Raw genomic sequence first — 18,705 nt, forward strand, 5'->3', positions numbered from 1 at the left:
CATCTCTACCCACTACTCACCTACTTGAAGCCCTTCAACATCTTCTGCTGAGTATTCTGTAACATCTTCACCGACCTCCCTCCATCCAGTCTTGGTCTCAAACCTGTCTTTCGTATGGTCATGATGACATCACACCCTCGTTTATAATCCTTTGATGGTTTCTCTTCTCCTATGTCATAGGGCTTATGCTTCTGAGCGTGGCAGATAAGGCCCTCCACGTCCTAATGCCTTGCCTCTCTCACCAGCCCCTTCTTCCACCACTTTACGTCCTGAGCTTTCTGTTTCAACAGCACCAAAACACTCATGATTCCCTGCTCATGCCCTGTGTTTTGTACCTTCATCCTCCATCCATGGAGCCCTCAGGTTCTTGCAGGGGAGGGGCAGTAAACCAGATGGTTGTCACTTCAATGTTTAGCCCAGCATCTGGTTCCTAAGCGGTGCCATGTGGCCAGTCAGTGATAAATGATGGGAGACAGTATATGGTATGTCCAAAAGGAGTGACAGATAGAAAGTGTGGAGGGAATTTGGACTCACATTGATAGTCACTGCAATGGGGCCTAAACATGCTAAGCACCTTCCACACGAGAAGTACAAAGAGCCAGCAAAAGCTCGACTCTTCCATCTAACAAACATCACAAACCTAGAGTCATGCTCTACTTTTTTGGAGAAAACATGTTGGCTTCCCACTGAGCCTGCCGTCATGAGGCACAATAGTGGGCATCTTGGTGGTTTGCTAATAATAACAGCTGATATTTATAGAAGGCTCACTGTGGATCCAGAACTTTACTGAAAATTCTACAAGAGCTGTATCTCTCAGTCCTCACATCAACACTATGAGGAAGGAACTACTGTTACCCCTGCTTTACAGGTGGGGAAATGAGGCCCAGATATCAAGTAGCTGTACTAAAAGCACAGAGATTTAACCTCCTGGACCTTATTCACCAGAACGCAAGCCAAACCTCCATATATATTTTACTTACTTCACAAAATTTTATGTGTACATCAAGAGCTGATCATAAATAGAAGGTCAAAGTGACCTATTGTGACATCAAATCTTAGAGCCACTTTAATGTGACCTCACTAAATTGCCTTCGTCCGGTACCTCAAAGACAGCATCCCAGCACATCATGGAGAGCTAAGTGACAGAACAGGCAGCTCCTCTTCTCCCTGGTGAGGCCCCTTCTGCTGTGCCCTGGCTCTCTTTTGCCCCTCATTTGTCCATATTCCTCTCTGGTTTGCTCCAAACTCCTCCTCCTACCTTCAATTAAGACGGTGCTTTAGAACAATACAAGGTAAGATCTCTTCTTCATAAAAACAGAGAACTCATCACACCTCAGGAGGTGCAGAAGCCAAAAATACTCATAGGTTCGAGAAGAGTTTAGATACAGTCACAGATGAGCGAAGATGAGGGCAGTATGGAGCTCAGAGAAGAACCATGTGCTGAGGAACAACCTGCAGGGCTAAAAATCAACTAAGTCCATGGATATGTATGGAGGACCTGCAATATCCAAAGTACTATTTCAGACCCAGCAGCACCCCTGCCTTTAAGGAGCCCCAAGCTCTGATCACTACTTGTGTTCTGTTAGGGAATGTCAGCTCAGAGCTCCCCATAGGCAATGGGATCTTTGCAGCAGGAGTATCCTTCTAACACCAAGGACTTGGAGCTCTTGGAAAGCACTCTGTGTGTCAAAAAAGGGTGCACCCACGCAGGCTATCCCCACACAAAGACAGCTGCTGTGGTCCTCTAGATGTGTGCTCAAGCCCAGAGAAGACTTTGACTGTGGCAATTTGGGAGGGAAACAAATAAAGTAGACAGTATATCTTCACAACAACCATCGCTAGTGGGCCACATGCAGGGCAAGAGAAAGAGTTAACACCCCAGCAAGCCAGAAGCGTCTCCCTGTCCTTGAGGTCAGGGCAGAGTGGAGAGACCCAGGCAGGGAGTAAATGGAACAAGTAACAACTAGGTGTGAAGCTTCAAGATTTCCCTTCCATCACGCTCCACTAGCATAGGTAGTCTTCCGAAGACCTAAATCCATTGGTCTCCTCCTAGGACCAACATCGAGAGGTCATCAGAGTCGTAGTCACACAGCCTCAGGAGCAATAATGTCCAGGTTTGAATCCCTGTTCCACCATTCATTAACTGTGACAAATCATCAAAACTCTCGGGGGACTCAGTAGCCTCATCTTTTAAATGGAAACAATAATTAGAAGAGCCTCAGAAGGTCATTGTGAAAACTGAAAGAGATGATAACATGCAAAGCATTTAAAAGTGTCTCACACTCAGAAAATGTGAGCTGTTAGTATTATCACTTTTTTCCATCAGTGGGACCATGGAAGCCCCCTTCTAGGCCATGACAAATTCTGGACCCCACGTAGATGCTATATGCAGGAATAACTTAGAACACAAGTTGTCCTGTTTGAAGGTCAAACCAAAATTCTACAAAGAAGGTGACTCTAAATCCCCCATACCCCCAATTCTTACGCATACCTTCTTTGAATGAGACACTTATTTTTGATCAAATTAAATCAAAACTGATTTCAGCTGCAGCACATAGTTTTAAAAGGTAAAGCAGAAGAGCAGGTAGATTTTGCCTGCTTGATAATTTCCCCTGGTTCTCTGAAAAGACAGGCTGAGTCTCAGTCTGCCAGAGAGACCAAACGTGTAGAAACGAAAGGAAGAACAGAAGTTTTCAGGCTGCTGCGCAATCCATACAGCAACGAAAAGACCCCAAGTCTAACTGGTGATTAAGAATCAAAACAAAAGGGCCAGGCGCGGTGGCTCATGCCTGTAGTCCCAGCACTTTGGGAGGCCGAGGCGGGCGGATCACGAGGTCAAGAAATCGAGACCAGCCTGGCCAACATGGTGAAACCCCGTCTCTACTAAAAATACAAAAATTAGCCAGGCATGGTGGCGTGCACCTGTAGTCCCAGCTATTCAAGAGGCTGAGGCAGGAGAATCACTTGAACCCAGGAGGCAGAGGTTTCAGTGAGCCAAGATTGTGCCACTGCACTCCAGCCTGGGTGACCTGAGCGAAACTCTGTCTCAAAAAAAAAAAAGAATCAAAACAAAACAACCTAATATTTGTTACTATTCTAATGAATCTGCAATGGTGGAAAAGGCACCAATAATAAATCTAGGTGTTAGCAGAGGCACAGACATAATTGAAGGATAAAAGACAGATAAGAAAGTTAACTTGGGAAAAAAACCTTCTGTTTCCAAACTTAAACCAAATAGGTACTCTTTTTGTTTTTTAATTGTGGCGTGGGGCAAGCAGTTTATCCGTGCATCTCAGCAGAATCACTATGTAAACCCCAGGCCAAAAACAGACATGAACCCTTAGAATTGAAGGAACAATGTCTACGCTTACAGACTATTGTTTGCATATATCGTGAGTCCTATAGGTTGGCCCATTTTCTCACCCCCATAATTTTATCTGCCCAAATGCATATTTCTAAAAGAAGTTCAACTAAAAGTGGTACAGTATTATGTTGTATGAGATAGTCTCCTAGGAAGAAATTGAGAGTCTAAAAAATTGTTCTGAGGGTCACCTATCTGCTACAAAGGCCTGAAAACTGCAGCTTATACAATGATTTTTAAAAACTGATTAAAACCTTTTGGATATTATTTGGCCTTGCTGAAAGAAGAGTTTTACTTAAAAATCATTTAGAAATTGCATTTTTAAAGTATGCCTTGGTTTCACCATTGGGTAGCAGACGGATAAGTGTAACTGAAAGACAAAAAAAGTGGCCCCAACAACCAGAAGAAAAGCTTACAGGCCTAGCTTACAAGCCATATTACAAGATGCTAGCCCTGAAATTCAGGACTAATGCTGTAATTAATAAGGATATGATGAAATAGTCAATATTATGCAGGTTCATTCAAGAAACATTTATTGAGTTCCTCCTATGAGTCAGATCCAAACCTTGCTTTCAAGTTGCTCACCACCCAGCGCTGGCCACTCACCCATAAGCAACACAGGACAACTGCCACGTCATGTATAAGGTGCTAGGAGAGCATGGGGAAAGGGAAGACCCAGGTTCTAAATAGAGAAGACCAGCAGAGTTAGGAAAAATCCCTTCACATCTTGCTGACTAGCCCTAATTCTACTCACCTTACTTCCAAGCAGGGGGCATGCACATACACATTCAATTAATAAACTATTATCTGCTGACCAAAACCCTCCAGTCATTTCAGTGAAGGTCAAGCCCTCTTTTGTTTCTGTAGTGGTGGAGACCTCTAGGTAGCCAGGAAGAAGGATGCAGATATTCCTAGGATTTAAGGTAGTACCAATATGGCTATGCAAAGTTACTAAAAATTTGAAATCTGTTCCTTCCACTGTAACGTGCCCTTAAAAGTCAACTGAATCAAACCTTGAGTTGTGTGGTCCTAAAAGATGAAGTGACTTGCTCAAGGTCACAAAGTTCATTGTAGCAGTGGTAAGGGAGTAGAGGGAAGAGCTCTGCACAAGAGGCGGGCTTACTTCTCCTGCAGACCTCCATGCTACTTCTGCTATAGAACTTAGTACAGAGGCAGAAGGTACCTTGGAATTTGTGCAGAACCACAAAGATGCTTTAGAAGGTAACAAGCCAGGAAGGAAAAGTAGAATGGAATTTCTACAAGCTATCTCTAAGAAAAGTGGAGTAACTTTTCCTCTCACCATTTCAAAAACTAATTCTGGGTAATAGTCAACATCCAATGTCACCTACCATTCCTTGCTCTTACTATTTCATTTTTTTCCCTCCCTCCTCCATCTAGCTCTCCCCTCCATGGCCCATCTCATCCACCTCTGCCATCTCCATGTCCAAGTTCAGGGGCAGCAGTGGTATGTGATGTTGGCAGCAGTGCCCAAACATCAGCAATCAGTCTACTGCTGTCCCAGCACCAAGCCAGGGGCTGTGAAGGGTGAAGGAAAAGGCTCTTTGGGTCATCTGACCCTTGTCTCCACTCAAAATGAGACACCAGGGTGTTCCCCACCCACATACATTCAGGATTGCTGTCTCCAGTCTCTATTTCAGACATCAGAGATGTCATCATTTCCATATGCTTCTCCTAATAAAGTAACATCCATTTAAAGGCACTGCAGTCATGAGTGTGTATGTGCGGCAATTGGATAAACAGGTCTTGTTCACCACACAGAGGTGCCAGGGTGGAGCCTACACCCATGCAATCACTGTCCTCAGGCCCGGCCCACACTCTGCAGCTTGTACGGACCTCTTACTGGTACACATGCTCCTGCAATGGCAAGTTGAAGAATACAGAAAAGGAGGAGAGGCACAGTCCACGAATGCTCGTGCTCCCTTGCCCTTCTCTCCTGTAAGAATAGAGTGAATCCACAAGAAGCTCAGTAAAAAACTGGAAAAAGGGAAGTTCTTATTAGTGTGTTGACACTCGTTGCAAAGCTTGGCCTATATGAACAAGTCACTTTACTTTCCAATATAACTGGTCCCTCATAGACAAAGAAAGGAAAAACAAAGATGACTCTCAGATACCTGTGCTTCTCACAGCTGTGCAGTCAAGACAAGGAAAAAAACGCCTTTTCTAACTTCCTCTGGCACTAACTGGAAACTCTGGACTTTGGGGAGGCTATTAGAAAAAGGTTAAATATGAGACTAGATAATGATATACCAAGGGACCCATGTCAGGGCTGTTTGAACACTACTCAGAAGCAATTGCTGTTGAGAGTTGGCGACCACTTTAAAAGAGCTCCGAAGAAGGCAACGTCTGCAAGCAAATGCCTTCGTGGTGCCCTGGGAAGAGCAGGCTGAAGACTTCTTACTTTGCACGAACATCCCTGAAAACATTTGTTCACTGTTCTGTAATTCAAAGATTACTAGGTACACATATCTAGTAATTATTTCCTATATGCGGCATATTTTCTTGTATTGTTCTTGCTTTAATTTTAGTTTCACAAAGACATAGCTTTACATATGCAACTGTACCCTCCCCCTTCCTTTCAATGAGAGCTGTAGAGGTTTTTGGTCTACATCTTGAAACTTCCTATTTCATTTATTCTGAACAAATCGGTCAGTCCACTCTTTGATAACAGTTTATTACAAAATGTGAGTGCTGACTATAAGTACTATCAAAAATATGTTGAAGATTATTTTGATACCTGTATTTATTTTAAAAGGAGGGGAGAACAGAGATGGATTTCTATCAAAAGGAGCCACTATGTGCTGTTACATGCCATATACATGGTAAATATTTATTTACAGTGTTTGACTAGGTTTAAATAAAAGCCAACAAAAAGAAAAAAAAGAGAGTTTACTTTAAAAGTCCTATTTGTGTAACTTAAAAATTAGTATGTAACTCTTTCCTGAACCTAAAACTACAGTGGTCCTGCCTTATAAAATTTGTACCATTACCCAAAGCACCTTGTGGTATCAATTACAGGGTTATGAACAACCAGCCACTAAAGCTATCTGATTGGCTTAATGTCCCCTGGTGCTTTATAATGATAACTACATAGTATATAATTACACAGTCCCCAAAAGATACTTATAATTGAATCACAGGGCATTTTTTGAATGTTTGGGACAGCAATTAGAGGACCACAAAGTGATAGTATTGCAACTCTCACCAGCTAGAATGTAAACGAAGCACCCTAAAATTCAATCATAAGAGTCCTTCAGGTATTAAATAATTATAATACAAATCACATGAAGGGACAAGTTTTTTTTTTAATTGAACTGTCCCCATAACCGTGGAAGATTATATTTCCTAATAGTCTGTAAAACAACGTAGCTACATTTTCAGATTCCTATTTCTTCATCCAACTGGAAAACCTGTAGCAAAGGTAGAACAGTCAAAAACCTGTTTCTTCTTTTACTTTGCCACCTACTTATTTGGTGACCTAGTGAGTAAGCTAGGTCTCACTGTCGCTCCACTCATCCTATAAGCATGCTGCATAATCAGAATGTCTGTTTCATTCTGTAAACATAAAATGGCTATATGTATACAGATATTTACAGATTTAAACAGAAACAAGGATACTTCATCTATTTGATTTTTTACCCATACTTAACACCTCGAAATGTCTGATCATTTTTACCCTCACCATTTTCCTCTTTCTCCAACTTTCTTATTCCATACTCATCCCTTCTGCCATCTCTCCCATCTCTCCCTCCAGGGAGGTTGTGACAGTTGTATTAAAACCACCAGGACTGGCTATCTATGACTGGCTCCACAGTGCTCAGGGCAAGAAGAGTCAACTGCAGGTCTTTTGTGGCTCATTATCTTCTTGCTTCCATTTCTTAAAGGGAGAATATGTAGATTGGTCCCCTAACTTAGGAAGTACGGGGAAAGTAAAACCAGAAATACTTCCCCTAACTTTGACTCGTATAAACACATTAAGGAAAGGAAAGGTTGAAAGGATGTTCCCACACTCAAGGAACTTGTACAACCAAGTCAAGCGAGGCAAGTCAAGAAGAAAACAGAACCCCAATCATTTCTCCAGATGCTCTGAATCACCTCCAGGGCACAGGCATAGATGTTCCCCAACCCTGAATGCTACAGCAAGTGCATATCTACTTACAGCAGATTTGTAAACAGATCTATTCTCCACTTAAAAACATTTTTTCAAGACCAGTGATTAAAAATGTAAAAACTAAAGCCTGAAAAAATATCAGTTCCCCTTGCAGAGCCCAGTGTTAAAATATAAACTCCGATGAGTGATTAGAAAAACACCACAGAAATAAATATACATATACATACATGTGTATTTTTTTCCAGTAGATTTTGGCCTTTTAATGACATTTGTTCATGAGAAAAAGAAATTCGCTTGTCCCAGCACCATAACCCCACCAACCTTCATGGGTGTTCTGCAAAAAAAGGTCCCATAGAGACCAAGAATATGGTGACATTTGGTGCTCTTCGATCAGAGTGTGAATATCACCCGTTTTCTCCTTTTAGCTCTTGCAATAAAAATATTCTCAGGCACGAATCACAATGGCACGGGCTACAGCCCCTCCTCATGGAGTGTGATTCTCTCTGAGCCTCGCCTTCTGCTGCGTTTGAAGGAACCTCTCCCAGGACCGAGTAGCCCTGCTGGATCATCCTTTGCACTTTGGAATCAAAAGAAAAGAAACCAGAATGGGTGTCCATAACTAGAGGTGTTGAAGTCATAAAGGGCTCAGGAGGATGGTGCAACTCTGGCCACAGTGGAGCACACTCACAGGGCAGCCAAGGAGACCCCTCTGGAGGAAAGTGGAGTTAATTAGACTTTTTATGCACATACACATGCCGGCTTCACACATTTAAAAAATAGACCCATGCTCAGCAAAAGGCCTATTTTAACACTGTCTTGTAAAAACCACATAGACGAATACTCTATCTCCTTTCTAGCAGCAACCCTGGCTCTAGACACTTGCTGATTTTAGCTATTTAAGCCTTAAGAATAAAGATGTCGTGTGCAAAGTGCTCTGAAAGCATTAAAAACAAAACAACTTTCACTCCTACAAGAAGTACTGAGCACCAATGAATTAATGCATTTAAAAATTAATTGGCATCCTTGGAGGAAACTGTCCCTCTGTAATGTAGCCACTGGGCTGCTGTGAAAAAAGATTCCAATTTATATTTGTTGAACAAATGATTTGATTAGTGACCAAAGTAAGGAGGAGTGAATGTTTTCCAAGCATGAGCTTTTCCACATGGCCTGGGTCAGCCACCGTACAGCAAGGCTGGCATGGGGCCAAGAGCCCTCTTGCCAATGAGACTAGAAGTCTCTGAAGAGCCACCATACACCCAATGCCGAGAGAGTTCCCCAAACAAAAGCCAGCCACGGAGTTCAACAACTGGCTTGCCATGGCACCATATGCTCCACAATATTGTCCTGCTGCAACAGTGGGGCCTGTCTTCAGTGTCCCCATGTGCTGCACAGCTGTCAGCCCAGGAGCTGTTTTATCATTATTTTCACTGTTTTATTACTTTTCTGGGAATTCAAATCAGTGTAACCACGCTTGATGCGCCGATGAAAAATGGTATCTCCCTCCCCCTTCTCCTTCAACCTAATGAATTGCCTTTTTTCATATCAAAGAGTAATGAGCACCAAACCACATAATATTTATTCAAGGAACAAAAGACCTAAGAATGGGCTGGCAGGAAGAGGAGCAACTCCTGGGTGTGGACAGAAGAAAAGCTGGACGTTATAACTGAGCCCCTCACACTGATCTCTGGTGACAGTGCGTTCAATTTATAGGGAAATCCAAACCTTTCGGCTCTCCCCACTCATTCCTGGGAGGGGCTTCCTTCAAGCAATTCCCTAGTTCATGTGTAGAGACCCTGCTGCTGAGAGGTGGCAGGAGCCAAATGTAATTCATCCCATAGCCTTGACTGTGAAGTGTCTGCACATTTTATTTTTCAGTGAAATTCCCCTAAAAAGCCTCCTCTTGCCTCTCTCATAAGCAATAAGCCCAGTATATCCCAAAATGTTCTAGATACATCCCTTCCCCCCCTCCCCCACCGCATATTATCATGACCTCCATTGTGGATGAGGGCATAATTTAACCCAGGGAGAAAGGGCCACAGAAATAATGGCGATACTGGAGCCTTGTTTATCTCAGATGACATGAATCTTAACCCTCCCCACTTTGTGCCATAATCAACCGCTTACACTTTGTCAAGTTTTCTTATTAGTCCAGAAAATACAAAATAATGTACAATATTAGGAGTAATTTAACCGAACCCATGGTTAATCTCCCTCTTTATAGACATGGGCAGTGTTTAATCATTCCCTTTGCAAAGGATCCCCAAATTGGGAGAGGCTGGATGGATGACTAAGTCAAGTTGGTGCAAAATGAGTCACGTTTCTTGAAGGTCACTTCCCCAAATGTATGAGCCACCAAAGGGAAAGGAAAACTATTTCTTAAGGTAAGCTAGCTATTAAACAAAGTTTCCTCAAAAAATGATAAACAATGATGCTAAGAAAGAGGTTAAAGTTAGAGGGCTATGTGAACAACCTTAGGAAATTTAGCACCAGTGGCTGGGTTGCTTTTTCTTCCTCCCATTTCATTATTCAGTATTTTGAATTTCTCCATTTAAAAATTCTATTTTGAAAATTTTAAAGGAGATTTTTTGTTTTTGTTTTTGTTTTTGAGACGGAGTCTCGTTCTTTCGCCCAGGCTGGACTGCAGTGGCGCCATCTCGGCTCACTGCAAGCTCCGCCTCCCGGGTTCACGCCATTCTCCTGCCTCAGCCTCCTGAGTAGCTGGGACTACAGGCGCCCGCCACCGCGCCCGGCTAATTTTTTTTTTTTTTTTTTTTTTTTTTTAGTAGAGACGGGATTTCACCGTGTTAGCCAAGATGGTCTCGATCTCCTGACCTCGTGATCCGCCCACCTCGGCCTCCCAAAGTGCTGGGATTACAGGCATGAGCCACCGCTCCCGGCCTAAAGAAGATTTTTTAAACTATAAACAAAGTTTAATTTCTTTCAAAATGTCACAAAAGTAGTCACTTCTTCCTACAACCTGTGCCACCCATATGGTTGTGGGTTTTAACATTGAAAATTTTCTTTCTAGATAATTTTCCTCAAGCCCAGTAATCAAATATTTTTCTAAGCAATCCTCTTGCTTCTTCCTCTTACAGTCTCATTCCTGTAAGTCTGTCAAAGCTAATTATCTCGCTCCTCAAATTTATTGCTCTTTAGTGTATCATAAACACATATATTACAAAAAGTTGAAGAAAACAAGTGTGCATTACACTTTGAAGGAAAAGATAGACATAAATATTCAAAGTATGCACTATCTTTGTTAATAGAGTAATGAAAACGGCATTAGAAAAAGTGGATGAGAATATCAAAGCCAGCCAATCCTCCTTTCTTCTTCCATATATGGTGGTCCCCACCCCCAGAAGTCAATACCAGAAACTCCTACACCATTACTTCAGAATAAAGAGGAAAGCAAAGTTCTCTAGTTTGCAATCCTTTGACATTCCAGACCACAGATAAACACGAACCCTACCAAACCAGTAACACAAACAACCTGTGCCTCCGTGGAGGGCACGAAGGCATGATTCTCACAGGCACACACTATCATTAAGCCCCTTTACTTGAAACTACTGTTACATCTTTCTGAGCCTTCCAATTCCAATCTCAACCACAAACTGAAAGTTAATAAAAAGCCCCTGAATGATTCATATAAATCCTTTAAATCTAAGAACAGGAGCCAACACTAAAAAAGCAATAGCCCATTTAAATTTCAATAGCCTGAATGCCAGACATCCCCGATTGTCACATTTTGTCACCCACCAAGTCACCATTTCATGTTCCTAGTTCACTGTGGGATCCAGACATATTCCACTCTAACAAATACAACTTACCAGAAGTATTTCTGAGTGTGGTTATTTACGATTTTCACAAACAACTTTTTCAAATATTCCTTCAATAGGTTCTAAGAATTAAGTAGCATGAAATCCAAATCTAAAATCATTGTCTCCATGCTTCATTGAAGAAAATGAACGTGAAAAAATCCAATAGCAGCTGCAAACCATTTAAGAATTCCTAGTTAAACTGCAAAATACATTTTCAACCATTTAGCCATAACAACTTCTAAACGGAGAAAGTTGCTTCTTTATATAAACCACCTCTGTTTACCAAACATCAGAGAATCTCCAGGCAGAGGGCTACTGCAGGATGGGAATAGTAAGAGAATATTACAACCCATGAGGTGCTGATCTGCACACACCACCGTGAGGAAATACCTTAAGTGATTAAAGACAAACGCCACCTGCATGCTTGGCAAAGGCGTCCACTGCTATCGCCACACACTCTCCCCAGTGAGAGAGGGGAAACGATGGACTGAAGTCCCACAGTGGATTAGAACTGGGCACAAAAGGAGCCAGGAACAGAAGATGGCAGCATAGGAAGGGAATGTTATGCTTTGCCCCAGCTGGGGACTCTGGCGGTATTATCACTTAGGCATCCTGAAGCCCAAACTCAAGAATAAAGAATTAAAATTTCATATCTTCTTTGACTTAGTATCCAGAAAATTTTGTTGAATTCTGACATATGTCAAATTTCTTTGCGTATATGTTAACAAGATACTCCTATTTATAAATTCATATGGCTATTTGGCTATTCTGTCAAAATTAGCCTTTAGGCCAAGCAGAGTGGCTCATGCCTGTAATTCCAACACTTTGAGAGGCCAAGGCAGGAGGATCGCTTAAGATCAGGAGTTTGAGACCAGCCTGGGCAACATAGTGAGAAACCATCTCTACAAAAAATTTTAAAAATTAGCCAGGCATGGTGGCAGGCACCTGTAGTCCCAGCTACTCAGGAGGCTGAAGCAGGAGAATCCCTTGAGCCCAGGAGTTGGAGGCTGCAGTGAGCTAAGATGGTGCCACTGCATTCCAGCCTGGGTGACAGAGCAAGTCCCTGTTGTCTTTTTTTTTTTTTTCTTTTGAGACAGAGTCTCACTCTGTTGCCCAGGCTGGAATAGTCTTGAAACTTTGCCACATTTTTCTTTAAAGAAACGGTCTGAAACACTCACTTTTTGAGTTATATTAAAAACAAAAATCCAGCTGGGCACAGTGGCTCATGCCTATCAACCCAGCACTTTGGGAGTCTAAGGCAGGAGGATAGTTTAAAACAGGAGTTCGAGACCAGCCTGGGAAACAAAGCGAGACCCTATCTCTTAACAACAACAACAAAATCCATAGTAAGGTTAAGATTTGATTTTAGTCATTTATTACCTATTATAAATCATCTCCGGACTCTTTCAAATAAAAATAAAATGTTTTCCAAAGGAATTAGAAATTACATGTTTATTGCAACAGCTGTAATCTCGATAGTCTTTGGAAAATAGTTTTTATCTAATAGTTGTTATAATCAGATAGCTATGAAATAACTGGTATTCAAAACATTTAGATAACCATTTATCTATAATCAATATAAAGGGAAGTGTACTTCATGCAAAATGCAAGACAGTTGTCTACCTTGCATATAGGTGAAAGTCATCCTTGAAAGAAAACATTCTAGTGCTAGAAATAAAAGAAATAGAACCATGAAATATTAGAAGCAAACACACAAAAAATAAGATGGCACTCCTCAGAGGGACAGTAGAGTAGCTAAACTAAAGAATTAAGGAAAAGTTATAGGTTGAAATTGTATTGCATGACCAGAGCAGCACCTTTAAGAGTCTCTTTATTTGGGGCCGGACGCGGTGGCTCACGCCTATAATCCCAGCACTTTGGGAGGTCAAGGCGGGTGGATCACGAGGTCAGGAGTTCGAGACCAGCCTGGCCAGTATGGTGAAACCCTGTCTCTACTAAAAACACAAAAAAATTAGCCGGGCATGGTGGCACGCACCTGTAGTCCCAGCTACTTGGAAGGCTGAGGCAAGAGAATTGCCTGAACCCAGGAGGCAGAGGTTGTAGTGAGCGAAGACCGCACCACTGCACTCCAGTCTGGGTGACAGGGTGAGATTCCATCTCAAAAAATAAAAAAAAATAAAAATAAAAATAAAAAAGAATCTCTTAATTTATCATACTGGATGGCCTAGGTGCAAGATTAAGAGAGAAGTTTTTAATTTTATGTATACAACCAACTTTTGCTATTTAAGCCACTGAAACAGAAGGCACCTAGCTATCTATGGAATGAGGAAGCCCCCTTTCCTAAAGCTTACAGTGAGCACATAGCTGCATTAACTTAGCTAGCCAAAGGTTCAGAATAAACAAGGAAGCAATAAGATGCTATGGGCCCAGCTAAATGGCAAAAAAATGGCTAAACCAAATCTAGATCATAAATTGAAGCATAATACTTAGTTTATTGGAATCATTTGGTAGAGAATGACATATAAAGTTTAGGCGCCGAATCACGTACATTCCCACCCTTGGTTTATCTCTCTGGGTCAAATCATTGCCACATGTACCTTGTACAAGGTTCCAGGTCCTACTGTCACTGTCACAAAGGTGGAACATGACATGGTGGGACAGGAGATGGGGAGAGGAGAAACATTCAAGGCCAGGGGTATGTGAGGCCAGGAGACAGCAAAGTTGGGGACCTCATCATAAAACAGCAGGGCCTGGCAAGAACCAGCACTACCATGTCCCTGAATTGTGGCTCCTGTTCAGACCAATAAAGGAAAGTCAAATAGATGAGAACTGCTCTTTGCCAAAACACGGCTATTTAGAAAATGCAGTTGCTCAGACAACCTTTTCAAGAAGAAACACTGCAGTCAGGTGAAGGCAGAAAAATATAGTAGCCAAGAGCACAGATTCTGGAGCCAGGTTGCTCCAGCTACTGTGAAAATATAGACGATAATTATTATTATCTTAGTGTAAGGGGCTGCTATGCCAAAGGGAAAGCAAAATAACTAAGAACTCTGATGAAGGGCAGTCTTCAGACCACTGCAGCACCTGTGTATAATGAAAACTGATAGGACTTCTCACTGTCTAAACAAATGCTATAAGGTGCCTGTCGAAGCAAGTCCATTTTGATGCATTTTCTACAGTTGGCCAGGTCAGCAGGTTGTTATTACCATGTTACACAGATGACTGGATTAGTCAGGGTAATTTAACCTGTAGGAAGTGGCAACTCACAGACCTGAGATTTTTATGACCACTCCAATCTGCACCCACGAACACCCTAGGTTCTGTATCACCCACTGAAATACATTTTGCAAATAAAGCCATATAATCAAGCCTGTGAAACACAAAGCTCAGGAAAGGTAAAAAGAACCACAAAATTGTTCAAGGAGGTGAATTTCCCACTTTCACAGAATGAGCAGGACCTGGTTGAGCAGGTTCCTCCTTCAGTAAAACCTCTTTAAGGGCCAGCTGAGGAAAAGGAACGTCACTCCTGTAAGATGTGTTATTTGCCAAATACACGGCCTTTAAAAACTAGTAATGTTCTGTGCAAAGACCAACACTAGTTACTAGAGTTGATACTTTTTTAAGCCATATTGTTAAGGAGACATAATTATCATTTGCCCTAAAATGGGCTGTAATAAGATTCAGGTGCTATATTAAACCATATTAGATTAAGAGATTTTTCCACCAACTTTTTTCTCTTTATACATATTATATCTATAGAAAGAACCCTAAATCTGTGCTACAGAAATGCTCACATATGTACAAGGATATATGGATAAGGATGTTCATTACAGAAACATTTAATTAGCAAAAAATAAGAAACCACCAAAGTATCAATCAATAGAGAATCATTCAATAAATTATGAAATGGTCACAATATGGAATGCTATATAGCAGTTAAAAAGAATGAGTTGAGGATCTATATGCACCAACTTGGATGGCTCTCTAAAATATATGAAAGAGAAAAAAGTGTATTTCAGACAAGTATACATAATATGATTCCATTTATGTAGAAAAAATGAATATGTGATTATGTACAATATATAATATATATGTAAGTGAACAGAAGAGGGTCTGGAGAAAGAGATTCCAGACTGTAGCTACTTCTGAGAAAGGAAATAACATTGAGGGGAGGAATTAAGTCACTTCTTAACCTATTTTCTTTCATTTAGTAATTTATTCAACAAATATTTAGCGTTCCTCCTATGTACATGTAGGTCCTTTCAAGTCATAGAAATATAATAATGAATAGACAAACTCCCTGTCCCTCTCCAATGTTCCAGCCAAATGAACAACTTTTGCTGGGACAGTTCTACTCAGCAAAGCAGCCTATTTCATCTTTGAACAGCTTAAATTTTCATAAGATTGGCTTTTTAAATATATCTATTAAACCACAACCTGGATCCTAATAACTGTCAACCAGAGATCCTAAATTTATCCCCTTGAGGCCATACAGAGCACATCTAATCCCTTCTTCAAGTGACAGTCCTTCAAATATTTTAAGAAAGCAATCCTATCACCCCCTAAATCAGACTAAACACCTCCAGGTCTTCCAGCTGCTCTTCCTGTGACATCGTTTCAAGACTTTGCACCTTCCTGTATGCTTCTTTCTAACTGTTCTCCTCTTTGTCTAGTTTCCTCTAAAAGCTCAGTGTCAAGCCATGATCATGATGCTACAAGTGTCACCTCGTCCCAAAAACAAGGGGGGAAAGAAAGACAATGATCTGCCTCATTTTTAACAACTATACCATACCTTAATCTTATTCCCCACCACACGAACTAACCCTCTCCTCTGCACAGTTTTATTTGAAATGAATTTTGTTACAGAAAGCAATGCTTGCAAGAAGATACAAAGCACCTGACGCCCTTAGGATTTTCCTAAATGTTAGTTTTTTTAAGTGTTTCCATTTACATGTCTAATAAGACAACAAATACCATTTCATAAAACTAATTTGAAATGTAAAACTATGTCCTGCTGCAGCCCAGTGAGAATAAGGACGTCCTGTTCACCACTGCATCCTCAGTGGCTAGAACAGTGCCCAACGTGCAACAGTTGCTCAGTACATGTTCAGGAGACGTTGGCTTGTGCACGAGTGAAATAAGCCTCAAATCACTCAACTTTAAGTCTGCATTTGGGCAGAAGGCAACAACTAAGTGAAATGAAAGTCACTCATTAAAATATGCCTAGCATTTGTGCAGCACCATAAGGTGTTCAGGACTTTTACGTATACTAACTCGTTGATCAATGACTCTGTGAGGTGAAAAGAATGACAACTGGCCAGGCGCGGTGGCTCACACCTGTAATCCTAGCACTTTGGAAGGCCAAGGCGGGCAGATCATGAGGTCAGGAGTTCAAGACCAGCCTGACCAACATGGTGAAACCCCGTCTCTACTAAAAATACAAAAATTAGCCGGGCGTGGTGGCGGGCGCCTGTAATCCCAGCTACTCGGGAGGCTGAGGCAGGAGAATCGCTTCAACCCAGGAGGTGGAGGTTGCAGTGAGCTGAGATCATACCACTGCACTCTAGCCTGGGCGACAGAGCGAGATTCTGTCTCAAAAAAAGACAACCGTTCACCTTTCTGACAGGCAAGAAGAGATAACAATCATGAAGTAAACAGCCAGAACATCATACCACGTGGCCAGCTAGGATGGCGCTGCCATGCAACACAGCAGTCCTCTAACTTCTTCCCAGGCATCCTTCACCTCATCGCGGCACCTCTGCCTCTCTCTGCTCTTCAAGTAATGATGTTTTTAAAAAGCTGAGAGTAATGCCGCATGTGTAAACCCATCTTCTTTCATATTTTCAAAACCCTAGGAGAGCTCCTTGTTTAAAGCAGGGCCCCTCACCAGCAGCAATATTTTGGATCAGGTAATTCTCTGTTACGGGTGTAATCTCTTGTAGGATATTAGTAGAATCCCTTCCTTCTACCCACTTCTACCCCTGCCTTCTAGACACCTGTAGCAGCCCTCCAGCTGTGACAACCAAAAATGTCTCCCTACATTGCCAAATGCTCCTGGGGTATGGCCAAACCTCTACCAGTTAATAATCAATGAATTAAGGCCGGGCTCAGTGGCTTATGCCTGTAATCCCAACACTTTGGAAGGCCAAGACCAGCAGATTGCCTGAGCTCAGGAGTTTGAGACCAGCCTGGGAAACACAGCAAAAACCCACCTCTACCAAAAAAACAAAAATCAACTGGGAGTGGTGGCGAGCACCTGTAGTCCCAGCTGCTCGGGAGGCTGAGGCAGGGGAATTGCTTGAACCTGGGAGGTGGATCGTGCCACTGCACTCCAGCCTGGGTGACAGAGTGAGACCCTGTCTCCGAAAAAAAAGCAAAACCAAAAAAAAAAAAAAAAAAGAAAGGAATCCTACAGTAAATCCATTCACATGGCAGTAGTAATAATTTAAGAGAGCACAGAAATATTTCAGGAACATGATTTGCTTTCCAGGTACAAACAATATAGCCATTAGCTCTTAAAAATATATATTCGAGTTTCAGCAAGTTCTCCAAGTTCAGAATAGGTTACTAAAAGCATGCTTTACTTCTGCAAACTCCCAAAGCACCAGGATATAGTCTGTTTACCCACACCTGCTCTCACATGTCTCTCTCCTCTGATATCCATTCTAGGTGATGCCTCCAAAATGCTCATCCTTTTTTGCCTCTCCTACCTTAACACTAGTTCAAGCCCTTTACTGGGTACCCAGCCTTTTAGATTCACTCTCAATCGCTGAGCTACTTTCAGCATCTAACAAACAAAGAAAAATAACCAACCAGAGTGAGAATAAAGGGCACAAGCAGAGCATGTCTTTCAGAGCTGTGCAATCCTTTTGAGTCACAGTTGCAACCCAGGTTGAATCTACACAAATAGACTTAGAGCACTTCGGCCTTTTCCTTTGAAGAGATAGAAGCCCCTGTCCAGACGTGCTCTGGAGGTGGAGAAAGATGCTGGGAAAGGGAAGGAGAGATACACAGCAGTGTAACCTAATAACCTCCTTTACCCATGGAAGTAAAACACTGTTAACAGTTGAGGGGTGGAGGGTCCATAAACATGAAATGATACACAACCAGATTCTACTCAACAGGATGGCAATAAAAGGAGTTAGGAAAATTCTGGAAGTTGGTAGTTAAAAACTAAATATTTCACTTAAGTTTTCTACAGTTGTTAAGCCATTGCAAAAGGGGGATGAATGTTAGTTATTAGCATTTTAAAAGGTTCTACTTCAGCATAAAGGTCATTTCCAACCAATGGGAGGTCCAATATAATTAAAAGGTGCCTAAATTATTATTGAGGAATCACTTTCTTTATGTCAGAGGAAGTACTGCAAGCCTTTTGAGATTTTGTTTTGTTTTGTTTTGTTTTGAGACAGGGTCTCACTCTGTCACCAGGCTGGAGT

The 18,705-nt window shown here is 41.7% G+C and overlaps 1 protein-coding gene and 1 long non-coding RNA gene across 4 annotated transcripts in view; one reads left to right on the forward strand and one right to left on the reverse strand.

Moving 5' to 3' along the window:
- Nucleotides 1-18,705, reverse strand: part of MAML3 (mastermind like transcriptional coactivator 3) — a 437,380-nt gene that overhangs the window by 409,991 nt on the left and 8,684 nt on the right. The window contains exon 1 of one of the 3 annotated variants that reach the window (XM_063809045.1): nt 21-4,762. The exons of the other annotated variants lie outside the window; for them this stretch is intronic. The gene's annotated coding sequence lies outside the window, so the exon portion shown is untranslated. Of the gene's footprint in view, nt 1-20; nt 4,763-18,705 lie in introns of those variants that run through there. 3 annotated transcript variants of the gene reach the window in all.
- LOC107974415 (uncharacterized) lies at nt 1,094-5,081 on the forward strand. Its single transcript, XR_001717161.2, has 2 exons — nt 1,094-1,170; nt 4,760-5,081. It is a non-coding gene; the product is annotated as an uncharacterized LOC107974415 (long non-coding RNA).

Source organism: Pan troglodytes, chromosome 3 (assembly GCF_028858775.2).
Source record: "Pan troglodytes isolate AG18354 chromosome 3, NHGRI_mPanTro3-v2.0_pri, whole genome shotgun sequence".
In the NCBI taxonomy this organism is placed as follows: domain Eukaryota; kingdom Metazoa; phylum Chordata; class Mammalia; order Primates; family Hominidae; genus Pan; species Pan troglodytes.